The following is a 27,296-nucleotide window of genomic DNA, read 5'->3' as shown; positions in this document are numbered from 1 at the left end:
AAAAACCCCGCAGAATATTTTTGAAGGGAAATTTCCTTTTTGGGCTTTTGTATCCCTGAAAGAATTTCCGATGCAGGCAGATAGTAATTCCCAGCTACGTACTTCCTGATAAGGAAACGGCTCCAATAAATGCAGCTATAAATAGCTACCTTTTTGTTTTTAAAAAATGTAGGGAGATCTGTTTAGCTTTTATTTAAAACTACTGAAAGAAAGGGACAGTGTACAATAAAAGTCTTAGGTTTGGCACCCATTTGCTTTCCAGAAAGTAAAGTTTTTAATCTGCATTTATAGATTGAATTTTGTAAAGTTTAGATGTCTGTTTATTTCTGTTCATCCTTCTCACAGCAATGTAAAAGAAAAAAAACCACCTTTTTATATGGTAGATATAAATTGCATTTTGCCTCCCTTATGAAGGGAAAGTATTACCTGCTTTGTGCAGAATTCTTAATGCTTTTGCTTTGTGCCTATATTTCAGAGCTTCTCTATGTATAGTTTGTTAAGGTGCTTTGTCATGTCAGAATAAGTAGTGTTATCTTCAACTGCATTTTTTCACATTTGGTGTGGATATGCTGTAGCAAATGCATGGTTAGACTGAAATTCCTTTTTTCTAAGACTAACTTGCTGAGACAATTCTGTGCAGCTAGTTTATAAACTTTCTGAATTTTCTGCATTGTCTTCCCCCTTTTTACAGTTCTGTGTCATATATTTTTAATTTTATGCATTTCACTTTGGACTTCTGCTACAATTTTCCCTTGCCAGCCCTGTTTTATTTTGTTCTTTAAAAAGCAAACACCAAACACATGGTACCTTCAGAGAAACAAGTAATTATTTACCCCCAAAAAGTTTATACACATGGATAAGTTTGCTGCAAGAGCTAATGTGAAAATGTCTTTGCAGGTTAGTTTTCAAGCTGGCTATAGCAGTCATTCAGATTACAGCTGAAAATATATACTTGTCTACTGCCTTGAGAGTTTTGTAGAAGATGAGTGTTAGTAAATCATCCTGAGCAGCACTTGGACCTTAGTCCCTGGTTTCTGTGCTGGAGCAGGGAATGGTCTGTGCAGGCTGGCATGTCCTGCATAGCTGTGATGGAGAGAGGTCTCCAGCGAAGTCCTGAGGCACAGCTGAGGATGGGCATTGTCACTGGGGGTGTTGGTGACCGGGTTGTCCCCTTTGCCACTCGTTCCTGTCCTGAGCGCTCCCTGGTTTTCCCCGTGGATGGGTGAGGTGGATGTGCTGGGCTGGATGAGCAGCACTGGTTGAACCATGGCCAAAGCCCCTGCAGGGCCACGGTGCCACATCCTCAGGGCCGGCAGCCAGCAGAGAGCCGATCAACACAACAGAGGTGAGGTGGAATTATCCCCCTTTTCCTCCTCCCCCTTTCTCCTTCCAGCGATTTCACAGGATCGTGTGACTTGTGGCCAAACCCTGCCTGTGAGGGCACTCAGCTGCCATGGGCTTCTCCTCTTGGCTGCTGATAATGCTCATGGCTGGCCTGGAGCTGAGCAGATTGCACAAGGCTGCAGCTGGTGGTAGATTCCCCTGTGCCCCCCTTGCTCATTGTTTGTCGGAAGGACACGGCGGGGCTCAGCACGTGCCCTTCCATAGCCCCTGAGCACACTGCTTTGCACAGTGTTCCTTTGCAGGCACCCAGAGGGGTTTTACCTCCCATCTCCTGTGCTCCTCTCTTGGCTGCACCAGAAAGGTTGATCTGCGTGTGCAGGCTTTGCCACATCTCCTCAACAGGCCCGTGGAACATGCACAATTAATACGGCATTAATTAATTATGGGGAGAATTCGCTGCTGGCACAAGAACCAAGGCTTGCAGCTTATAAAGTGAATCCTTTGATGCTGAGCTTTAAAGAATGTTTCTATCAACTCAAGCCAGCAGAGAGATTCTGTGATATTTATACCCTCCCTCTGTAGAGACTCCAGAGCACAGGGTTTGGCCACCCTGGACACCAGCAACAGAAGTGGTGGTGCTAAAGGAGGAGGGTTCAGAAAGCATAACCAGGGCTTGACCCTCAGGAACAAAATTGCACAAGTCCTGGGTGAAAATGTTGGAGTTGAACCAGCTCAATAGGTACGAAAAGTGACCTACTGGACTTGATGAAATGAACAGGAGTTGTCTCACTGTCTCCAGCAATTTCCACAGTTTTATCTAGGACATGTGTGTGTGAGTAAATTTGTAAGCTTGTGCTGTGCTTCTACTTACTTGGCCAGTGTTTGGGGGAAGAGAGATGAAAGAATGACTGTGCCTGTTTGGTTTGTGCAATACTGAGAATTTCTCCCTTTGTACTTCCTCCTTCTTGGTAGTGCAGAAGGAAGTAGCCCCAGCTCTTACTGGTCCACAAACCATTTACTCATTTCAGTTCTGCCACTTGAGTGGGTCCTTGTGTATTTCCTAGTAGGGGAAATCTCCCTTTATGTGTATAAGTTCCTCCTTCCTACTCTCTCTTTTGTTCTGATTTCTTCCAAGCAACCTGTCTCCTTCAATTTTTAACTTCTTTGCTGGCTTTCGCTTCCTCTCCATGATTCAGTGAAGGCGTTTTGTCAGAAAAACCCTCTGTACAAAATACTTCTTTGTTCCCCCTTTTTCTTTCTTTTTTTTTGCTTTTTTTTTTTTTTTTTTTTTTGTTTTGTTTTGTTTTGTTTTTCTAGGTTGTACTTCTTTGTATCTTGCTTCCCTGGAAAGTTCCTTAGTAGTCTTACTACCTCTGGGCTTTTAGCTTCATTACTCTGGGTAGTCATTACTGTGTTGCCGGGTGTGTAATTGTTCAAAGCACCTTGTTCTTTTTATTAGAGGTTTGGTTTCTTTTACTGCTCTTTAAATACTAATAGGCAGTGGTGACAAATGTTGTTATTAAATACATGGGCTTGTCCCATCACTGCTGTACAGCTTGCTTGGTGGTTTTTTGCTTGTTGAAAGTGAGCAAAACCAACTCAGAGGAGTCATTCTCTACTTCCACTTTATGTTCTCAGGGATGCAGTGTGTGGTGTGGAGTAGTGGTGAACCAGTCATATAGAAGGTTTAGTGCAGGATTTGAAGCCTTGGAGCTCAGCAAAGTAGAAACAAGGGATAGTACTTAATGTCTGTGAAAGCTAAAACATTATAGATCTTGAATTTTTACAGCCCCTCTCAGCTTTAAAATCATGCAGAATGAAAAACAAGCAGAGGAACTGGGAGTGACAGCAGAGGTAACAGTGACAGCAAGCTGAACTGTGTTTGTGATGGGCAGACCTGAAGCAGCTGGGCTGTTAAAGGAGTCAGTATTTGCTGCTGGCCTCCTGCCACACCATTATCAGTGTGTGCAATAGCAATGGCTGAATCTCACAAGGTTTGGCACTGATTCAGTTCAACAGAACACCCAGAAGTAAATCCAGATGTCTTTTAAATTGGTTGGATCTGTATTGTTATGGTGAGTTCTCCATAATTATGATTTTCTTGTGAGTTCTGGGAGAATATGCCTAGTCCTAAATAACCCTCAGAACACAGCTTCTCACGCATGGCCTTTCTGGTGTGCTCCATCATTTGCAATGAGAACATGTGTGCACAAAACCTCCACTGGAACTCAGACAAGAGTTAACAATCAAAATTTATTTTAAAGCTGAAAAGTTTTGATTTATTTTTTCAGTCTGACACATGTATCTCCATGTGCATGTACATATTTAGATCCTGTGGAAAGAAGGCTTGCTCAAGTACTTAGGCTTTATGTAGAGAGACTGTAACTTTTCCTTTTGAAGCTAATTAACACCTAGAATGTGTTACAACCATTTCTTTTAGGCAGAGTTGTAAAATTACTGCCTATGATGAAACAAAAAATGGGTGCAGAAGATGGTAGAAGGTGCCTTTTGTGGCACAGGAGTTGGAGTTGCTAAGCAGACTCAGAATTGCAGCAACAAGCAGACACAAGAGGGTTAGGCTGGTTTTGAGTCTAGGGGCCTAGGTTTGAAGGGACTTTTCAGTCAGTTTTTACTGGATCAAGTGTACAGAGTCAGCAGTATATGTGTGAAATCTCCAAGTTGGCTTAGAATTGTAGATGGGGGCTCACTCAGCTGTTTTTAATACTTTCTTACTGCATGCACTCCATAAGCTGCTTCCTGAAGAGTACTAATATGAAGTCTAATCCGCAAATAGTCTTGGCACCAGTTTGGAAGCTGAAATTATCAGAATATTCTAACCTATTGTGAATAAAGGTAGCTTGCACTGATAATTTTATTCTGAAATGCATTGGCCCTGCTCTGAAGCATTTTTACTGCACAGTTTTATAAGTCCATATAACATCACCAACAGAAAGGCTGTAAAATTATCATTTGCTTTACAAAACATGTCTCTTGGTCAACTGTAAATTTTACATATGCTTTAAATAATTTGAGCATCATGACAGTTACATTCAATAGATCCTGACAACTGGAAAAGCAGGGACATGTTCAGTGGAAATAAAATGCCCTGCATGTCATTACGACTTGAAGTTATGGTCATCTACTAAATTAACTGTTCAGTTAATTTAGTTAATTTCATTCAGAATTGGGATGAAAGTAAACTATTCTATGTTGATAATTTTTCTCAGTTTTTCATATGGGACCACAGTACAAGGACATCTCATTCAGAAGGATATTGTGGTTGTTCAGCAGAAAACAATTATTGATGTGAGTAGGTCAGGACTTTTTCATGTGGTTTTACAGTAATACCTATGAATGTCCCTTGACTGTAGAGTTAAGCAAAGATATTTGTCAAAACTCATTCACCAGACTCCAATTTGTATAGCAACTGTGCATAGATTCCATGACTTTGCACCAAAATTGTTAGGCAATTGAAGTTCGGACACAGGCTTGTTAAAGCTCATGAATTCTTAGGGAGGTGTCTTAATGCAATGTATTTATTCAAACTCTGTCCCACTCTGGGTGTGGTGTTCTCATCCAAGTGGTCATTTTTGGTGTGCTGGGGAACCTAGTTAGAACAGACTACTTCCCCAGTCCTCCCTTTCCTAGGAAATGAGAGGGGCAATAGGACCCTGCAGTTTAAAGAAAAGGTAGTTTTGTAAGTGAATAGGTTTGCAGGGAGAAAGTTAAAATGTGGCTATGAAATCATGCTTGGTATGGAGAAGGTGACCAGGAAATGATTATTCACAGTTCCTGACAGAACAGCAAATCCAGGGATCCAAGATAAGTCGTTGGGCAAGATGTCTAAAAGAAACAAGAATGAGGATGCATCGCTACCTGAAAGAAATCATTGCAGGAAGATGTTTGCAGGGCTGAAGGTGTCAATGGATCTCTAAAAGGAACCAGATAAGCCTGTGGAGAGGGGGTAGGCCATGTGGTCAGTATGGAAACAGTGGCCTGAATGCAAGCACAGCTCATGAATTCCTTAAAAAGCAGATTACCAGAGGCTGAGATAAGTAATATATATTATAGTTGAGATTGCTTCATGTTTCCTTGTTCCTTTCACTTTTTGCTTATACATCAACTGCTGAGACGTTTGGGTAGATGGGTTGGGGATCTTTCCTAGTATGGTAATTTTTATATTTTTCCCCATGTCATAGCCATCTCCAGTGATTTGACAGTAGTGTGGATGCCATCCAAGCAGATATATATTCAGTACGCATATGCTACGCCAGAGGGCTCTTTTAGGTGATAACTAACTCAGCAGCTAGAGGCCACAGAAAAAAAAGTTAAGGGGGGGATTTGCCTTTAAGCAATTCTGACAAAACTCTCTTTTACACAACAGCTGACTGGATCGATGAATGTAATGCCAAGGGCAGCAAGAGAGAGAGAAAAAAAAGTAATGTAAATTAGCTGGCGAGGGAACAGGGCAAAGCTATCTGGTAAGGGGGGGAATGGGAGAGGAGGGCAGACAGCCACCGCCTAGAGCTTCAGCTTTAGGGACCAGGTTTGCTCCAAGTGCTTGGAAAACAATTTTTAAAGGTGAAACTGGGGAAAATGTGGAGAGCCTCTCTCTATAGCATATAAGCCTCCAGTGGTTTGTAGTCACCCCTGTATGCAATTCTGTTATCCCTGTCATTTGTTTCTCCCATACACCCTCAAAAGATTGCTTTCATTTTTCTGCTGTTGTTCAGTCCAAGATGCAGTTTGACCTATGCCCCTTTTTATGGTCCTGTCTCACATCCGTGTAAATGTAACATGAATTTCAGTTCTGCTTCCTCTCTTGCCCCAAACAACAGTTTGGGTTTCTGAGTGTAGTCATGAAAAAAAGTTATTCGGTGTTATTTGTGATTTTAAATGGTAAATTAAAAACTAGCTGGAAGACAGGTAGTGCTTCTGATCTGTATCCCCTTTCCTAAGGTGCTTCATAAAATATTGTATGTCATTATTCACTCTGGCCTGGATGTTCTTGGCTCTCTCCCACTTAGTGATTCACAAGATGTCTGTGAGATTCATTTTTGTAAATGTGGTTCTCCCCCTTCCCGGTGTATATCCTCCCCTCCCTTCTCCTTTGTTTTCGAGCTCATTAAATGAAACCCACAGCACATGTAAGGGACAGAGTGCAGTCTCTGACATACCACTGGAAGAGATCTAAGATAGGGTGTAGAATTTTCCCCCTGATTTTCAAGTGGAAGACGAGAATAGTTTGCCAAGCTTTTCTACAGCTCCCCCTCCTCTTCCTTTGCTCTTCCGCAGCTCTGTGTGTCCTGTGCCTCTCTCAAGATGCTTTTTTCTAGTAAAAACCCAGTGCCTTGTGCCCTCAGAAGACTCCTGGCTGTCCCTGGGGAGAGGAGAGCTGGAGGGCAGAGCTGCAGATCCCAGTGCTGGCTGCTGTAAGCAGGCAGGGGTGTTTGCAGGGCTTGCATGCCACAGCCTCTTCAAACGACTCTGCTCAAAGGCATGAGCTGGGCTCACTTCTGAGGGAAATTTCCTTTTTGGGGAAGTTGCTGCAAAGGAATTTCCTGTGTGGGCAGACAGCTTCCTGACTTGAAGGCTTCTTGGAAGGGAAACCGTTTCATAATGAAATGATAAATTAAAGACATACCAGCCCTGGTTCGCTTCAAAACAGCTATTGAGAGAGCTCAGGCGGCGCACCATTATACTCCAGTGCAGAATGAAAATAAATTGCATCCTGACAGGATTCTCCATAGTAGATCATATCCTTCCCCCCAACCTTCCCTCCCTGTAGGTCTCCCTTTCCCTCTCCTTTCTCCTTCCCCCGCTGTTTGCTTCACTGTAATCTATCTTTTGCAGCCCCCGCTAACCAAGAGACACAGGGGCTTGAGGTTGGGGAATGTTTGCTAAATGTGTTCCTTCCTCCATGGAGCAGTCAGCTCTGGTTTAAGCCCTGCTGTGCTGGCTGGCAGGGTGAGTACTCTGGATGGAAGTCTCAGAAATGGCACAGGGCTGCCCTCAGAACTGGGTGCCATTGCTGCTGATGCAGTTGAGGCAAGGAGAAATCCAGGATATCCTCAAAGTTTAAGTCAGTGCCTGTAACCCTGGTGGGGTTAGGAAAATATCTGGGAGGAAGTGTTGCAGATAACTGTTTCCTGTTAAATAAGAGGAAAAAAAGGACCTTTGCTCCATCCTGGTCAAGACACAATAGAGGGAGGGCATCGCTGGAGAGCTCAAGCTGTTTTCAGTGGGCACCAACCAGCTCATACCATTTCCCTGCTCTGCCCCATCACAATCTGTGCAGAAGGGAAGGCGAGTGCTTGTGGGTGTCTGTGCCCCAAGAGATGCCCATAGCTGTGAGCTCAGCTGGGCTGGGTGAAGAGCTCTGGTCAGACTGCTGGGGTTGCCAAATACATCGTACCTGGAGATGGAGGATATCATTTCAGATGGCACAGGGGTAGGGGGAACAAAAAGTGAGAGTTTCATGTTACCTTTCTTTGTCTCAACTGTATTGTCTCTAAACTTGATGGGTGATTCTGCCCACAACACCTAGTGCCACAAAGTGATCTGCCATGCTCTGATACAAGTATAGCATCAGCATTTTCTTTTCTCCCTGGAGAGAAAGCCTTTATTCCCTGCCTTCTATTTGGCTGACAATTAAAGCTGTTTTAATTCTTTGCAAGACTCCCCAGAATTGGAGTGTGTAATGTGCCTTGTTGTTCCAAGGAGGTCTTATCCCTCTCCATTGCTTAGTGAGTTCCTTTGGAGTTCTGAAACACTAAAATCACTGGCAGAGCACTGCATGATTTTATAATAAGTGCTGTAGTTTTTGGGAAATTTTTCTTAAAAATACATATAATGGAGTTAGTTCCATGACAGTGAAAGAATATGAAGTTCTATTTGTATTGTTTAAAGCAAGTTTTTGGCTTATGTAAAGAAAAACTAGAAAAAGTGGTTCACATGGCTTAGAAGTCAGGTACAAAGGACCCCAAAGGGGATAAACACTGGGCTCATAACTTTCATGTTGTCACCACCTCTTGATAGCATTAAATGAATGATTAAAATTAATAGACTGCATTCTGTTTGCCAAAGTTGCTCTTCTTTTTGTCCTTTCTAATGTTATCAGCTAATCCCCACCTAAACAAATGTCATTGGATTTTTTATATTGCTTGCCTCCTCCTTAGACTAGCATGATGTGCACTTCTCTCTTTGTGTGCTTGACACAGCCTCAAACAGCTGTGGGGTTGTCATCCCTCCTTTCCAAACTGTGAGCTCCCATTATCTTATCTTCCCCCTGGACAACATGGTACTCATTTCTGTCACCTTTCTGTTCTGAGCAAAAACTACACAGAATTACTTCAAATCTACTCAGAAATAAAATCCAGGTGGCATCCTGTAATGGTGGCAGCTATAGCCATGCCAGGAGGAAATCTAAGTGAGAGTACAATGATGAACTGCTTATAAAAGAGAACAGTTTCACCAAGGTTTTGTGTCTAACAAAGTTTGCATTGTTAATCAGGTGCCACTCCAATCACTGTTCAGCTTCATGGCAGTGAGTTCCAGTAAAATGTGGGTGGGAGGACACTTAATTTGTGCTGGTTTTTTATTGCTTTAAATGCACACACTGCTTATTCTTGGCATGATATCAAGAGTGCTGGAAGGAAATGAGGTAGAAAAGGGACATGAAAATCACGACTGATCTCTATGGGTATTGTTCCTGCTTCCATGTGGAAAGCTCAGAGATTCCTGGTAGACATTCTTGCTGGTGTGGCAGAAGGGGGAAATCTTACATTTCACTTCTGGAAATTAGTGGTCAATAGGGATTTCTCTAATCAGCTGAAAATTAGCCATGATGAAGTTTAAATAAATTGTAGGCAATTACTCCTGTCATAGGAATAGCTATGGAAGACCAATGGAAGGTCATTGAGGACGAAGGAAAGGCTGGGAAGATGAGGTTGGATGCATTTTGCTACCCTTACTCTTGCAGATGATGTTTTAGGGCCTTGTCTTGAGCTCTGTCCCTCCATGTAGCCTGTATTTCTGCTTGAAATTAGAAGGCTGGGCTATGGTACTTGTCCCTGCTCCAGAACAGTTCCTTTTGTTATATGTTTGTCTGCTACCAAATATTTGTTGGCATTTCTCTTGCTAAACTGTTTGCTTCTCCTACGGTGCAGCATGAAATATATGCAATGTTTGTGAAAGCTCAGCGGGTTTGGTATTGGAAAAGTAGGGGAAGGAATAGGAAAGCCAAAGATAATTTCCAGGTAGCTATTCTTCAGATTCTTCTACTGTTCTGAGTCGTGGGTTGTCAGGACAGTAACTGGTGTTTTATCCAGCTGGATTTTGTCTGATCATTTGAAATGCTTCCCTTGTCACCTCAGTGTAATTTGTAATTTACAATCACAAATCTATTGCAGCAAGAAATGTTAACAGGAAAGAAATGTAAACACTTGAACTGCGTTTTACTTCTTGTAAATATCTATATGTTTGTGTTGAGAGAGTTATTAAATTAAGAATAAAATAAAGCTTTCCAGGCAGCTCTGGGAGGTGAGATAGGTTCATCTCCTGAGGATCTGGAAGGAGGGAAATGAGATGTGCAACAGTGCTGGTTGGTATGTCGCCCAAGCAGTCGCTGTAGTGGAATTTCAGCATGGTAACAGAGGCTGTCCTACACCAGCTGCATTTGCTTCCCATGAGAGAGTGGATTGGCGTGGAGAACACTGAGGTTGAAAGACAAAAACTAGGGACATGGGTTTCCTCTCTTGCACAATCCTGATTTAGACATTTTCAATCACTATGTCTGACTGTATATGAAAGTCTTTGACTTCTTAACTGCTGAAGGGTTTTCCTGGAGAAAGACTTTTCTCCAGGAAATTTTTCTCTTGGTATTTGAACAAATGTTGCTTAAAGGGAAAGGGTGAAAAAAGATGTGGCTCCTCATGTAACTTGCTTTACTAAAAGATGGATAACATGGTAGTGAAGACCTGAATTAAAATACAGCATAAGGTACAGATAAGACAGGCAAAGTCAAGCTCCTCGTAGTTTTTAGTAATTTGCATCTTTTTTTTTTCCCAATGCTTCTCTTTTAATTTTTTTCCAGGACAGGTTGCAAGCAGAATTCAACTAAGCAAGGGGTATTGACGGTAGGTTTACTTTTTCAATTATCTTTCAAAGCCTTCTTGGAAATACTTTGAAAGACTCTCTGAAATCCATGAGCTAGAATTTGAAAAGGAAAATATTTGTCCTTTTTACAGGATGTCTTTTCAGTTTGGCAGTCTCAAAACCATAATCATTTGCATTTCCCTCGACTCTTACACATGTCAGAGATTCAGTTGTGCCTATCTAGACTAATGTGACCATAACTGTCTGGTTTAAATGTTTCTGAGGATGGGCAGTCAGCTTTTTTGAAGCAGGTGAAGGGATGTGATCTCTTTCTTCACACTGACACTAAGATTGCTTATACCTGTGAAAAACTAAGAGAGACAAAATGGTATTTTTCTTAGGGAAATTTTCTTTCTAAGGAAGTTAGTAATATGAAATAACTATTATTATTTTTAAATCCAGTATGAGTTGAGGGAGTGCCCTGATTATGCACTTCCTGGAAAAGGCCATTGGTGACATACAATTGACTAATGAAAATCACCACTTAGAATTAGCTCTTTTCTATTAACTCTTTGAAAAGTAGAGAGTGTTTTAAAAGCACATGTCATTGACATTTCCTTGTTCTTTCTTTTCTAACCCACCATCAGTGGTCCTGTTTCACCATTAGCAGCTACAGATTCATGGCCCTGGTTGGAAAACCCTAAACTATTCTGTTATAATAATATAAGTAAAACCAAAGCCTGATTGCTGTTATTTGCCAAAAATGAGAGTGTGCAGCTTAATGCCACAACCTAAAATTCAGAAAGGAAAAAGAGAAGCACAAAGGAGGCACAGAAAGCATGACAGTAGCAGATGAGTTGGATTTGCCATGAAAATCAGGATAATGCTTTATCTACTGTTGAGCAGCAAAGAGCTCTGTCCAGGGGTTAAGGATGGGGTTTTGCACCCTTAGGAGAAACTCTGGTCAGAAAAGGGAAAAGCTGTAGGATAGAACTTCTGTATTTCATTGTTACTAATTCAAGTTTTTCTAGTATGTGTTAAACTAGTGACCAGGAAATCTGCGAGCTGATGAGCCAGAAGTTCTAAATACCATTTTAGTGGTTATGTCTAAGACTCTGGGAATTGTGTTGCTTATGCTTAGAAGAGCATGACTTGTGAATGCAATTTGTTCAACTCAATATGACCTCTGAGCCTTACTGGAAGTCAACTTAAACAGCACCCCCCTCCCCGCAAAAAAACAGAAAAGCATAAAAATATGCCCCCTCTTACTAATACCATAGGAGATTGTTTAGTTTTAAAATTATTGTCTTGCAACATTTTGTTTTGAATTTAACCCCAACAACACTGACATGACAGAATTATGCAAACAAGGAAATTTCCATGGGCTGAATTGCACAATTTCAAGAAACAATCAGAGTTACTAAATAAACATGAGCACTGATGCATTAGCATTGAAGGAAGGGCTGTGCATTCTCTGTAGCTGTTGGAACAGAGAGAATAAATACACCTTTCTTCTTCCCTGTTCATTGACTTAACACATAGGAGGGTATGAATAGTACCTGGCTAAGTGTGTGTGTAGTGCCAAACCACAGGAGTTTTTTGGAGGGCTGCTGCCTGAGATTTACCATTCAGTCAAAGAAGTAGCTCTAAGGGAAAATACAACTGCTGCTGTTGGTGTTAAAGCTGTGCACTGAAAGTCTAAAGTGTTTCCTAGTGCTTTAAAGATTTTCCTTTGTATTTTCATAGGATCCTGTATGGCCTGTGACAGCAGCTACTCTGGGATATAGTAAGAATTTCCAACTCCACCACAAATATTTCTGTGAAAGGTGCAATGCAGGCCCCAACCCAGAAATTATGTACATTTCAGTTTTCAGGCAACATGCTGTACTTAAATAACATTATATTCTTACCTAGAAACCTTAAGTCGACCAGAGTATATCCTAGGTACTCTCCCACAAGTGAACTACTAGATTCTATTGTTTTACTGCTGTTTCCATTCTGTAAATTCATCTGTTGTGCCTGTAAGGGCAGAATACCTTTTTTGTCTTTCAGTGCTATAGCTTCCATTGTTACAAGGGTGCTTGGCTATTGTAGGTATGAGTCTTACAGAAATTAAGATAATTAAGTGATTAAGGTAAGCAAAAATCCAGTACCAACCTCTGGCTTTGCATGAGTGAAAACCAAAGCCATTAATGGCCGCGAGCCCAAGTCAGATGTGGCTGTTGGAGGAGTGGGATTCCAGAAGAATCATCCAGCAGGATTAATGGCTGGCATAGTCTGAGGAGCTGATGGAGCTGGTACTATTTTAAACAGGATTAGTGTAGAGTTCAATTTGGGGATGCTTTCTGAACGGTGATCCTCTAATGCCCCAGCCTGCTTGATGGCTTTAGGGGAATATACTTGCATTTGCCCTGGGTGGGGCACGGGAGAAACAGCCAAATTCTCAGGAGACTCAATAACAGGTTTTCCTTGTGAACTTTAAAATACTTAAGCATAGATACTTAGTAAATTTTACAATATCCAGACAGAGTAAGGCACTCTGCCAATTCAGCAAACTTTAACTTATCCAGTCTTGGGCCAGTCAACAGTTCCTCCAGTCTCCTACAGATCCACCTTGGGGTCTCTTCTAAACCTGGAGGCCTTAAAGCCCTGTGTACTGCTCATGCAAATCTCGAGTTCTCGGTGGAGTTTTCCAAGTCAAGGTTTATGAGGGTACCTGAGACGTGTGCTAAACCTGAGATTTATTGACTTTCCTATGGTTACAGCTTGTGTCTCATGCAGACTGAAAGTGTGTATATTTGTGGAAGGGATTAGACTTCAGACAGAGATGATGAGAGAGAGAGAGTTTATAGGAGCAAAAGGATTATGTGAGGAGTTAGGGAATTACAGAGGTGCTTTCTATGAAGCCAAGAGTGGATGGTACACAAGAGACCTTCGGTCTGCTCTGTGAATAAGAAAAACGGGGATCCAGACATATGCTACCTGCACTGGCATAGAAAACTGGCATATTTGGCATCATGTGATTTGCAAATGTGTGCAAAACACATTATTCCAGCAGAAGCAGTTGATTTTTTTTCTGAAGGATTAGTCAATGAATATAAATGAATCAGTATACACTTACATTTTATTGGGTGATTATCAACTGGTGAGACTCCTCAGCAGAATGATGGATGTGGTTTCTTTATCTGAACATCAAACAGAGAGTTTATGTGTCATTCTTCATTTACATGAGTTTGCCCAAGGCTTGCATTATTGGTAAAAACTGTCCTACTTGCTGTATTTAATGATCTACAGGTTATCAAGCCTTTTGCAATCTTTTACTGGCTGTGATAATTTATTGCATGAGGCTCCTTACTTTTCCTATTTATAAGAAGGTCCTTTGCAAGGATAAACACATTAATTTCTAGAAAATATGTTTAAATCTGCCAAAGAAAGGTACTTATTTCCATTATTCCAGGGGTTTACCAATAATTCTCTCTGAAGAGAATGGAAGAATAGGTCAAAATGTAGGTCAAAATGCATTGACAGATAGAAGTTTATCTAACAGACTTGCCTTTAAAGACCATTAGAGGAAGGGTAACTGAATGCAGCAATATGCTTTTGCCCTAAGCAATGCTGAGGGAATCTGGAGCCCCATAGTGTCTTACCCCAGCACATCTGAGTTTCCAAAGTCAGCACTGGATGGGTGGAAAGTCTGTAGCACACAACAGTAGCTCGGAAGAGCACAGAGAGCGAGCAAAACGTGAGCCTGGGACACGTTTCCTCATTTGTAGTTACCAGGACTTCAAATGTGTTGTTGGCAACTTAATTCTGTTCCATAGTCCATCCCCCAAATGATCATGAGAGTCTGCAAACACTGACAGACAATGGCTGCATTTTGGAAAAGGTTTCTGGTGCTACTAGTCTAAACAAAACTAGCTGGTGTGGTTTTTCACTTCCAGTGGTTGAATGCACATGCTGGCAACTTCAGAAAGAGTAGTTCTGACTTCGTTTCCTCTGTGGGATTTTGCTGCATGTTCCTCTTCCAGCACACAGAAACAACTGCAGATTTTCTACGATGTTTCATGTAGTAAGAAAGGCAATTCAATAGTAACTCATTTTAAGAGGTACTGATTTGACTGATGTAAATGGGTTTCTGATCTTCCTGATGTCATTTCAGAGGGATATTAGTGAAAAAAATCTGCAGAAATGCAAAGCTTGTGTAAAAGGAAAAGAGAATTAAGCTTCAGTATTTGAGACCAGTATTGATATTTACCTTTATCTTACTTTAAAGGCCTTGGCACATGTTTTACTTATGTAACTAAAGGGAAGTACTTCATATTAGTGCTGTTTTACTGACCTGGGTGGTTTCTGTCAGTCATAGATTTCCAGCTGTTTACTTTGCAGGTAAATATAAAGATGACTGCTAACTGTGTAAATACAAAGAGGTTGCTATTAAAAGACAGTAGCTGTCTTTGACAAAACATGCTCTTTGGCAGTGCCACAGAGATGTCAGCAACTATAGAGGAGTGAGTTAGGAAGGACATAAAGTTGATGTTAGTTGAGAGCTGTCTGATTATTTCAAGTGAGATCCAACAAAATTAGTGCACTAATGCATTAAAATTTTCAGCTTAAATAAGCAATTTTAAGTGGAGGACGTAAGCTCCTCATAGTCCAGGTATCTTCAAGAGCTTTAGAAAACAAAGAAACAGTGTTGCTGGGGTTGTTGGTTCAGAGCCAGCATTTCCAGTCAGTTCTTTCACTTGAGGCTCTCTGGTGTTCTTAACATTAAAGGAAATTAGAAAGTTCAGTCTCAGTCTATTAATCATGTGGCTGTGATTGTTCTGGACCAGGTTCTGCTTTATCACATTCCATGCTTGTAGTGCGAGAAACAAGGTACTGAAACAGGAATCTTTGCAGAGATAATAAAGAAGACAGATGAGGGAATCTCAGGATGCACTAGAGAAATTGTTCCAGTGAGATGATCCATGTCCTCTGACTCTCAGCCTCTCTTGTAGCCACAGACAAGACATGGAACAACTTCAGTTATGTAAGGTCTGGTTGCAATACATGAATCTGCACTAACAGCTTTCTTCTCTCTCTTCCCATATCCTCAAACACAGCAGAATTCAAATCTCCTGTCTGTTGTGTTTTGGGTTTTAACTTTTTAAATTCTGTCCTTATTGGTATAGTCTTTCTTCAAACAGCACCACACCATCTTCACTTCTCCAGAACCCACAAGTATGAAAACCATGTAGCATACATTAAAGACCCACTAAGCATCAATTTTTATTTCAGTCACAGACTAGAGTAAGGAGAAAAATGAGGAAAAACGGGCCAGTGAAAAGGTAGGACAGGCTGGATCAAGGGAAGATAAAGAGATTTGATCTGAGTCTAAATCATACCAGCAGTGATCATAAATAAACACTTGGTGGTGATCCAGTGGTTTTTGCTAAATGAACGGATGGTGTCTGTCCTCTCTTTGAAGAACTGTCCGTGCACATCCATCCCCTCTCATTAAACAAACTGCAGGTGTATCTGTGAACTCAGGTGTATCTGCCAGGCCTGGAAGAATCAGAGAGCAAAACAGCTTCTCAAAGCTCAAAATGACCTTTGTGTCTCAGGGTTATCCAGGGCTGAGGCAGAGTCATGTGAAGTGGCTCTTCTCTAGTCTACATAGTAGACTTTGTTGGTGGCTGGTGCTTCCTGCTTTCCCAAGCACTGACTTCCCTGCTGATACAGAAGTGTCATGGAAAGTGATAGAGAAAGCTTAACTGGATGGTACAGCATCAGAAGGGGGAGGGAAGCCAAGAAAAATCCACTTGTCAACTGAACAAATTAAAAAATTAGAAAACTCAGCATTTTGTCAGTCACTTCACCCCCTGGCATTTCCTTCACAGTTAGGACTTTAATCATCAGTAAAACAATAATAACAAAACATGTACAAGGATTCCAACTATCAGCTATTATAATTCTCTCCAACACAGCAAGATGCTCTTCAGCAAATAACCATTAAGAGATTAAGTCTCTTTTCTGAATAAATTGTTTGGTATGCTGAAGGCAATGTATTGGACATATTTTCACAGGCTTAAGGAGTGGAAGATCGTGACAACATGCTAATTGTCTATTTGTGGCATAGAGGCAATATGAAAGCCTTGGTAGTGTTCTGTGCCTTTGACCACAGGAGCATTCACTGGGGATTGTTTGCTAATGTAGCCCTTGGTCTGGCTGCTGATAAATGTGAGTGTATATTATGATGATGCTTTCCCACCAAGATCCTGAAATACCATTTTTGCTGAGGGACATTCAACGATTTTGGAGTTCTCCTAGAGGAAGGGGGTATTAATGTTATTACTATTGTCCATTTTGGAGAAGGGAAAATGGAGGCTCCAGTTTCACCAAATAAGTGAAGTAGGGTCATGTAATGCTCCTGCTCAAAAGGCCAGTCTTGCCCTTCTGCTGCTCTGGCTGTTATTCTCACCTGCATGCTGGCTGCTGGCAAAATTTATTTTTCTGTTGCTCAAATATTCAGGCTGAGAAATTCCTCTGGGTTAAAACTAATGTTGGGAGAAAATAGTCGGGTTTTGGTTCTTTTACCATGCTAATTTCCTTGGTCTGATGTTTGTACAGCTACTTTAACACAAGTTTCAGGGGAGCTGTGTGAAAACTGGAACACGACGTGGGAATAGGTAGGACTTACTTATTGTCACAGTGCCACTTTAAACCAACCTAAAGTGCTCATAAAACTCTGGCCTGAGATTTAGGTAAATAGCCTTTTGAAGTGCTTGTTCACATCACTCCTGGAGGCTTCCCCAAGTCAGCTTTACTCTAGTAAAGCCAACATGCATAGGGTCCCATCAAATGCAGTCTTGTGGTGCTGCATCTGAATTTCAGCCAGCCTGCCTCGCCTACAGAGGCCACAGGTGAGTAGAAAATGCAGAGGTGGCACCAGTAGTGCAAGATGCAGAATCCTCATCTGTGCTCTCCAAAGCAGTAAAGACATTCTTCATAGCCTGATAGTAGAACTTAATTGGTTATGGTGTTTTTTTCTTTTTGTTTTATAATGGCTGATCTATGGATGTGAAGCCTCTACTCCTCAAATGTAAGAGCAGCCGGTGGAAAAAAAAAAGGACAAGGAAGTAATTTTTCCTGAAGTTTATTTCCTGGCAAGGCACAGCTTTCAGCTTTAAAAGGATGTATGAGGCAGAGAGAAGTCCTGTAAATATGTTCACAAGTGCCAGGACTCCTTCAGCTCTTGTCTAAATGTCTCCCAGAACACACTGACTGTGGTTCATTGTCCTCTCATAGGAATTTGGTATTAAATTGTAAATTCCATATACACAAGACCAAGAGAAAACAAGTGAGGCTGTATCATATCTCTTACAAAAACCCTGAGTCTTATATTTTCTCCCTGGTTTCTAAAAACGTTTAATCTGAAAATCATTAAAGCTGTGATCATCCTAAGGAAAATTAGAATAAACACAACTGGACAAGGTCCCTTAAGGAGTGTTTCAATCACCTGCTGCTGTGCTCCTGAAAAAGCCTTCCACCTTATCTCTGCAGCTGAAAGGATGTCGCCAGAAGAATGAGACTTCACTTTTTTAGAAGTCTGATAGGGATCAAAAGAAGTCAAGTGGTAATAAGCTCTGTGTCAGTGATTTGCTTTATGATTTAATGGTCCAGCGTTGGCTTTTAAAACTTTTTTTTAAGTGTACTGAGGGAAAACTACATTGCTTTATTCAGGCAAGGTCCTTGTTTCATTGCATTATAAAAATTCTGGTTGGTGCATGCGTGAGTGGTCTTTGCATGTGCAAGGGCATGTTTAACTTTGAACACTGAGACACAATGTTTTGACTTTTGCTGATTATGCCATGTGAATAATGTCACATCCCTCTCAGGTGGATGCAGAGGCAGATACTACACAGCTGGATAGCACTGGGGGTGTCTCTTCTGCAGCTTCTCAAAGGAAGCTCACTCAAAATTCAGGAGTTCATATTCCTAGTGCTGGTCATCTCTTCAAAGTCTATCTCATCCAAGCTTCTGCCACATAAATTATAGGTGTTATGGTTTTTACCTTAGCAAAATGCTTTTAGGAAAAGAGACAAAAAAGCTCTAGTATTTTTCTCCTATCAGCTCTGTTTCCTGGTGGTTTCCTTAGGAGGCACATTTTGGTGATTGCAGGCTGTAATCTCCTAGGATTTACTGTGCTCCCGTCTCAGAGAGCTTCTTGCAACATGACCACTGCTCACAACTCTAAGCACACTTAATTATATCTCAGTTTCTGTTCTGTCTTTCAAATCAGGGGCTATGCTGAGAAATACTTGGTGTTGTTAATCTGAGGCTTTGACCGTTAGGACTTCATTCTAAGTGTGAGAAGGATTATTTTTCTGAAACAGGAACGTGGTGCTGAACGAGATCACTGCATCAATCATTCTTCTTGCTTATTGATTATCTGGCATGTACATTTATCAACAGCTGTTGAATGGGATTTTGTTGTGATGTAGATCACAGCAGGTCTCAGTCAGTCAGCCCATTTTAGTCTGTGAGATCAAACATGCACCCAATGCATCCATGTTCTTAAGAAGTTCACACCTGTGTGTGCTGATGGAATTCATGAGGTCATTCTGTGTGCGTGTGTCTGCATCTGCTTCGTCAGCTGCTGGTGATGCGCAGAAATTTGTTGCTGCTTTAAAAGGTGGATCGTGATCAAATAGCCAGTTATCATCCTGGCTACCTGATGTATTTTTTCTTCATACTATGTACTATGCCTACTTCAGAAACTACAGTCATCCTGTGCTACTTTGTACTAGATTTCTCTGTTAACTTGCAGATGGGTGTGTTTAAGCATGTATTTAAGTTTTAGTGCTTTTATGTCTCACTGTCTGAGAATGGGAGAGGAAGATGGGCAACTGCCAATGAGGAAATAGTGTCTGAAAGCTAGAAGAATGGAAATAGTGAGAAGTCAGGCACATTTTTAGGGAGGTGTAATGGGGAAAATAAAATCCCAATACAAATCTAAATGTCCTTAAAAGTCTTGGAAACCTGAGTGGAAACAGACTCTGGGTACTTGCAAATGTAGATGATCTGTGTATATTTATATATATATAAATTCCAAGTTCTCTATGGACTGTACAATGCCCACAGGAGATTTTTCAAACTACATAAGGGTAATGGCTTTTACTAGGCAGGGTGTAACATTGGCACTTTCAACATAACAAATTATCTGGTCCAGAGAGCAAAACATTCCGGGAAATGGTGCAATTGTATACTCAAAGTATAAGAAATAGATCATTAAAGCTTTCGTAGCATTATTAGATGTTCTGAAGAAAACTAAGTGCTAAACTCACTTTTAAGTGTCCAGCTGGCAGTCCTTGGTGTCATGGCCTAATCTTTACTGTAGGACAGCTCTCTGTCATACTGCCCTCCTTGGAGGTGGGAAACATCTATTGTAGTACCTGCTGGATTTGCTCTGGCACTTCTCCTTACTGCCTTGGATTGGCTGGGTGAGGAGTGAGCTTGAGCATCCCCCTGATGTGGGAAGGTTGCTGAAGTCTGGCCCCTGTGCTCATACCTGCATGGTCCATCGCTCCATTCCTGGTGACTTCCTAACAAAGCTTTGACTCACAGCAAGCTTAGCTCTGAAGTCTTTTCATTGCCTTGGTGATTTTTTTTGTTTTTCTTTTTGCCAACAACTCCTCTAAAGCACATCACTGCTAACTTAAATGGTAGTGAGTTGCATTTAAAGAGAGATTTAGGACCACAGAATAATTAATGTCAAAAGGGACCTTAGGAGGTCTCTACTCCAACCTCCTGCTAAAAGCAGGGTCAGCTCTGAGGCCAAAGTCCCTTGGTGCTTTGTCAGGTTGGGTCTTTTAAGCCTCCAAAGATGGAGATTGTACACCTCTAGGCAACCTATCAGAGCACTTGGCTGTCCTCATAGTGAAAAAGATTTTCCCATCTGAACCTTTTGCCCTTTTCTTTCTTAGGTGAATGAAGGTAACAATTAGGTGCCTTTTGGATTTTTCAGGAGTGTATATGCAATCTAGTTCTCTTACTCTCCTGCGCACTTCTAGGAGTTCCCGTATGCCCTTACCTTTATTTTGAAGCATGAAAAGGCATCTGAAAATCTTATCTGATGTCTCCTGGGGTTCACAGCTTTAAGAATCTTAAGATAAACTGAATTCTCTTACTTTTCTAAAATAATAACTTTCTTGTGCTTATGAGGAATGATTTAGGATTGGGAAGGTCCTTGATTTGCAGCAGGAGGGTGTGTTAACATTTCTTTTTAAGCATTTCCTTTTGTTAACTTTGCTGATAATGATGTGGTAGAGATCAGAGCTAGGGCCATAATTACATACAGTTTGCAAAGAGAGGAAAGCTCCAGAATTCCTTGTACAGTGCCTAGCGTACTTCTAGAAAAATGCATCAGTAAAATGTTCTAAAAGGGAAAGAAAACTTGTGTGTGGAATCTTAAAAAACATTGTATCTATCAGAGACTTTTCTGAATAATGTCTAAGGTAGCAATCCTCCCAAGTCAGCCTCAGTAGCATATTTTTTCATGTGTGACAGTGGTTAATTTGATCATGCTTGTTACTCTAACCATAGCTGCCTTTTTTCCCCCCTTCTTTATGGCAGTGTTTGCTTTTTCTTTGTCTATTTCTTGTTGTTCCTAAGAACAGATATTTGCCAAAACAAATGTATGCGAGTGATAAAAGCCAAGAGGAATGTCTGTTGGACCACAGGAAATTTCCTGTGCAGGAAGAGATCTTAGGACTTCCTGTGGAACAGAGCATTGTGGGTCCATTGGCAGAAGTCCCTTTACCACAGCTGCAATTAACAGAAGAGGGTGGAAAATAGTTGGCACTGCCTTTTGCAGTCACATAGCTCAGAAGAGCATAAACTAGACACTTAAATATCCACAGCATAAGCAAATGATAAATCAGAGTGGGTTTGCAGATTGTTACTCTCAAAACCAAAGAAAATAAGAATAGTGCAAAATTTCAGGTCACCTCTGCCCATACTCCCATGCTTCCTGCCCAACTTGGTGTACACGGTACTATCCCAAAGTCTGATGCTGCTAGGAGGAGACTTGTTCAGTGAAATGTATCCATGGTACCTGTACTTTGTACCCCACTGTACCTTGCAGGATTTACAAGACATTGCTAGTCAGTCTGTACTCTCCAGCAGGGTTTTCCTGTGTCCTTGCAGGAGGCTTCCCTGGGGTACTTCCAAGTGAGTTCAAATTGCCAAACAAGCCATGTCCCACATGTTGTATTAAATCTCTGTGGTGCCAGAAACTTGTGCTGATTGTCTGAATTTCAGCATGGAAGACCCTTCTTTTTGAGTGATCTTTATTTTTGCTTATAGCAGATGTGCATCTCTTTCCCCAGCCCTCTGATGCAACACTTGCAGGGACCAGGGAATCTGTTTCTGGAGAGAGGAGTGAGGAGACGAAAAAGGAAGGGCACAGGATGCTAAATAAAATGCTATAGAAAAAAAGAAGGGAAGAGACCACTGGATAATAGGAGGAAGTGAGTGTAGTTCAAAGGGCAAAAAGAGTAGGGGACAGAAGAAAAAAAGACAGCAGGAGGACAAATTTTATGAAAAGGGAAACTGGCCAGTCTGGAGAGAAACGTATTTTTTGTAAGAGTGTGTATGGAATGTGATTAGATCCTACACAAGTGGGAATTTGTGATGCAGGATATGTCAAACCCGTTATTAGGTGATGGCAGAGTGAGCTTGATATGGACACTTGGCACTTCATTGTGGACTGCAGTCGCAGCTTCATCTGTGGGGACAGCTGTGTGCCCTCTGCCTGTACCAGCAGTCCTTGACCTCGCTGGGAAGGTGCCACAGAAAAAGCCCCTGCAATGGTGCCCGAGCTGTGGTCTGTGCTCAGTGTGACATTAAGGCTGTTGACTCTCTTCAGAGAAGTCAAACAGAACCTGACTGTGACATTTCAACTTCAGCCTTGTGAGCCAGACTTGACCACGGTGGTCTCACCTGGGGGTTTCTGAGCCTCTCAGGTAGCTTGGTTCTCCTCACAGAGTTTGGACTGTGACCTGGCGTCCATGCCTCTGCTGCTTCAGCATTTGGTTTTTTCTTCACAGCTGTGTGCATGTTCACTCTTCTTTTGTACCAAGGAACTCTTTGTTTGCTCACTGAGTGCTTCCCCACAGGAAATTTCCTGTGATGGAAAACTCTGGGGAAGCTTCCTGTCAGAGGAGAGGCGGCAGGGGGCAGATAACGGAGCCACAAAGCGCAGCAGCCAAGGAAGCGCCGGCACATGGCGCTTTCTGCCCGTAAGAGCCAACCAGTCTTGAGTGATCTGGGCTGATAGGACAGGGGAACCACTCCCTGGAAAACCCACAGCTGCTGTGGGCTGCTGAAGCCTTCACTGAGGCTGGGCACTGTACCTTGGTGGTGGTGAAGCCAGGTCTCTGGAAGCTGTGGATGAATAACTGACTCCCCATGAGTCAGTTAGGCCAGCACTTAGTGGGCTCTGAAGAAAGCCTCCAGTGAAGTGTGAGCTGGGTACCAGGCGTGGCTCTGAAGCTCACAACCGCTTGAGGAAAATGTCATTGCCTGATGGGAGAACAGCACATTTTGATCATGTTGCCTATCTCCTACCACTTGTTTTCCTAAGGAGAGAGGGTCCCCTCTTTAGATATCATTGCAATTTTTGAGCCCATGGCTGAGCCTGGCAGTCTCTGGAGAACCACTCTGTATCACTTACTGGGATTTTGTCTTACCTTGGTGCAAAAACGATGGTCTGACTGCCAAATAACTTACTGTGAATGGCACTCCAGGCTCCATCAGAGATCTCTTGTCTTTTTGCACTGGCTAGCACTGGAGCTTGGTGAACTCTTAGGAACTGGCCTGCAACTGCCAGTGTTTAATCAGTCCAAGGCTGACTGACTTAGTGCAAAATTAATTTGAGGAAAACACCCTGATGCCAGATAAACACACATTCTCAATGGTCACAATGTTGCCTCTGCAGTTGGGTGGGACCTTAGGCAACACTAAGGCAAATAAAGTACTACCTTAATGGTGCTGAAAACCTTAATCCCTCCACAGCTCTTGCCTTTTAGCCTTGCCATGCCTCAGATTGCTCCTATGCAATGTTAGGGTGGTAGTGCTTCTTTCTGTCCCCGTTGATGTCTCCTCTGTCAAGTTCAATGTAGGACTTCAGAGTTGTCAGCCCAGAGATGTGGCAGCCCCATAAACCATACTTTGAGCTTCCCTCTCACCAATCTACCCTTTCAACTCTTAGAATTTTTCCCTCTGTCCCTACCATACCTCAGCATTCCATGCTGTATGCTGGATCCATCATCACACAATGATTTTTACAATTCCTCACACAAAGTTACTGGATCCTGGTAATATTCTTTAGGCCTCCTTGTTGGCAGTATTCATCTCCATTTGTGATCCATTGCCTAAATATTGCCTACAAAATGGGGTTTGTTGTCTGCATGTAATTCTTCTGTAGGTTGATTTATCCCAGGTAGGTATGACAATATTATGCTAGAAGATGCAAAATCTTTCAGACATTTTTACCTTAATGTTCCTGTTTTTCTTCAGAGCTCAGCCTCTTGAATCGGTGAAGGCACATAATTTGTTTCTTTGCTTTTCTATGTGTCTTGTTTTAAATACTGAGATGAAGAGCAAATCAAATGGGACTGTGAATCCTGAAGGAACTTCTTTAGGTCCACTCTCCCTAGGCTAGGAAAAGCAGGTGTTTTAAGCTTTTAGTTTGGTATTACAATATGGTATAATTTCAGTACAGCCTTCATTCAGCCACCAGTAGCTGTTGTGGTTTGATTAGCAGCCTTGACTTGAAATGTGTGCAGCCTGGCCAGCTGGTCCAGCTGTTGGCTTGATGACACTGGCCAGCTGGCTGTCATTTCTTGGCAAAAAAGGGGACCCCAGATTGCAAATGCTGCTTCTTAGCTATGGGACAGACAGGAGTAAGGCACTGCTGGATCCCAGGTCTCCTGGGAAAGAAGCAAATAAACAGCTTCAGAGTTACATGTAGCCATCAGTCCCTATGTTTTGTAACCTGCTATGGATCAAAGGTATCTGGGAAAAATTGTAGGCTCATTTTCTGGGTTGATCCCCTTATTTTTCAGGTTTCCAGGCAGTTGCCAGTCTAAGAACTTGGGTTTGATAGGTTTTCTACTTCTTACCTGTTGCAGCTGATAATTTCTTTGCCAGGACAGACAATACATTGATGTTGAACTTTCAAAATGTCCAGTGCTCCAAGACCTGGAACAGACTTGAAGAAAGAGTGGAATTCTCTCCTGTACCTTCAGTGCCCCTCTGCTGGGCCATGTGGACAGGAGAGAAATTTGGCTGTGCATGGGCAACAGTGAGAAGAGCTCAAACTTGTTGTGGGGCAGAAGGAAGAGCCTGCAATAAGGAGGCTGATCAGGGAGATCAGTGACTGTTGTGGTTTGATTAACCACAACACAGCTAGAATTCCAGAGAGAGGGATGTGAATTTGAGCTAGGAGGATGGATTTCTTAATCTTACCTTTCTTCTGCTGTCATTTGCACTTGCTGCTGCACAACTTGCTGGAAAAATGAGCCAGACTTATGGCAGGGTGTCTTGTGTCCACCTGGAGTGCTGGTTCCTGTAAGAAATGACAGTATATTCCTGCTCTTATCTGTTGTCCCTTTAGTAAAAAGTGGCAAAGGTCTGAAAGTTGGCTGTAGAAGGCCCAACCCTCCTGCTGCTGACCATGCAGCTTTCATTATGATGCCACAATGGAATTTCTGAGGGTTTTTTTCCACCACTACTCACACTTTGAAGACAAGGGAAAAAATTACACTCAGTATATTTATTCTGCATTATAGCACCTAAAGTTTTAAAGGTGAAGAAATGTCAGAATTAACATTGCCCATGAGAACCTTGATCCTCCAATTACACGAGTCTTGCATATGCATCAACACATGTAGGGTGTTGCAAAGTGTGGGCTCTAGGGCTGCATGGATAAATTGACTAAATGCTGATAAAGAGGAAAGGGGGTGAACCTTAGTCAATAGAGGGGACAATGGCAGGAAAAAGCACTGTACATTAAAAAAAAGAAATTTTGTTTTAATAATCTGTAATGCTAATAATACATTAGGAAATCTGTGATATAGTGTGTAAACAAAGTATTGGGAAAATTCAAGTTCACTACAGTTTGGCTGTTAAATATTCTCAGTGAAGTAAAGTGAAACAGCTCAGGGCTGCAAAGAAATGATCCAACTGGCAGATTAGTAAACTGAGAATTCACACCCTTAATTTGTAAATATAAATAGCAAAGTTCAGAAGTGAAGTCATTAATAGACCTTATCTGTCAATGAACTTTCTTCAAATTAATTTCTAATACTATAAAAGTAGTGTCTTTAAAACAAATTCTTCCTATGAAGCATTTTTGCTGTTTTTCTAAAATATTTTAAATTGAAATAAAAACCTTTTAGAACTAGTTATCAAACTGGTTCTTGTAACAATTTCTGAAAATTTTGCTTACTCCAAAATCTTTCTTACTCCAAAACTCAAGGTAGACCTTGCAGTAAGTGCCACAAAACCAAAACACAAAACAGAGCTTGCATCTTGACTGCAGTTTGAATGCAAATGGTTGGATTAATGCCAGCCTTGGAATATTGCAGATTTCTTCCATTTTATTTTTTCAATGGGTCTGATTTTGTGTATTCAGACAAACTTTGCTGGGGTCTCACCATTCTCCCGAGTATTGTAAACTCTTGGTTTTCCTTTTCCCCTCAGTTACTGCCTGTGGAGATCAAAATGCTGCCTTCTATAGCAAAAATCTATGGTGTTACCCCAACATTTCTGTTTTGTTGCGCTTTCATGAACTCGGGATTTGGGACAAATCCAATAAACTACATCCTCGTAATAGCTCTGCATGGAGATTACAATCCAAAGAAGCTCTCTGGACAAAAAGAGTATTTCTGTCCTGTTTGTGCATTGCCAAGCACACTGGTGTATGATTGCAGCTGAGGCAGTACAATTATGCAGAGAAATAATACAGGCCTGTTGAATTAAGTGATGAAGGTCATTTGATTTCAATTAGGATTAGCATCTCCTGGCACTTCACGTGGACCAGGGCTGTATAGCATGAGCTGCTGTAGGTAAGGAAATAACTGTGTTCTGTCCTTCTGTGCAAACAGGGCACAGCACACGCTGGTTTAAAGATACTTGATATTTTTAAGTTGCCATAAGAAATAAATCAAGGGTTTGTTTTGTTAGGAAGAACTTTAAAATGTGTTCAAATTTCAGCGTGGTCCTTTGCAGAGTAAAAAAATCTGGAATTAAGGTGACACACAAAAACACCATGATAAAAATGTGAATTTTAAAGAAAGAATTTGGCTAAGCAGAGGACAGGTTTTTCAGCCCTTTCTTTTCCTGGATGGCAATTATCCAAGTGATTCACCCCACTAAAATCACTGGAACTTCTCACAGGAATATGAGTTAAACCATGCAGCTCTCAGTGTCTTGTTTATTACTTAAACAAGACTTAAATTGATGCAATTTGGTATTCGTCTTACTTTCCACTATTTATGGGGGTTGCTTTGCAATTTTGCATTTATCTCAATTTTTACATTATAAGTATGGATATCACACTTTTTGTTTAGAATTACTTTTCGTTTGAACAAATGTCAATTGTTCTTTTTAAAACAAAACTAATTTGTAGGCGTTCTTTTAAAAACAGGAAGAAAATACACAGACATTTTGACTGAATGTGAAAGAAACCTATACAGAGAAAGCAGTATTCTTTTTTCACAAGCAGTACAATTTTCTTTGTTTCACATTGTGTGAGAATAGAGTTACCAAAATGTACACCAGCTTTCTACAAGAAATAAAAAAAAAATCAG

The 27,296-nt window shown here is 41.4% G+C and overlaps 1 protein-coding gene across 7 annotated transcripts in view; it reads left to right on the top strand.

Moving 5' to 3' along the window:
- Positions 1-27,296, top strand: part of ETV6 (ETS variant transcription factor 6) — a 125,758-nt gene that overhangs the window by 52,196 nt on the left and 46,266 nt on the right. The window contains exon 2 of one of the 7 annotated variants that reach the window (XM_021529948.3): positions 10,439-10,481. The exons of the other annotated variants lie outside the window; for them this stretch is intronic. The gene's annotated coding sequence lies outside the window, so the exon portion shown is untranslated. The remainder of the gene's footprint in view (positions 1-10,438; positions 10,482-27,296) is intronic. 7 annotated transcript variants of the gene reach the window in all.

This window comes from Lonchura striata, chromosome 5, assembly GCF_046129695.1.
Source record: "Lonchura striata isolate bLonStr1 chromosome 5, bLonStr1.mat, whole genome shotgun sequence".
In the NCBI taxonomy this organism is placed as follows: Eukaryota; Metazoa; Chordata; class Aves; order Passeriformes; family Estrildidae; genus Lonchura; species Lonchura striata.
This window is presented reverse-complemented; position numbering and strand designations above follow the sequence as displayed.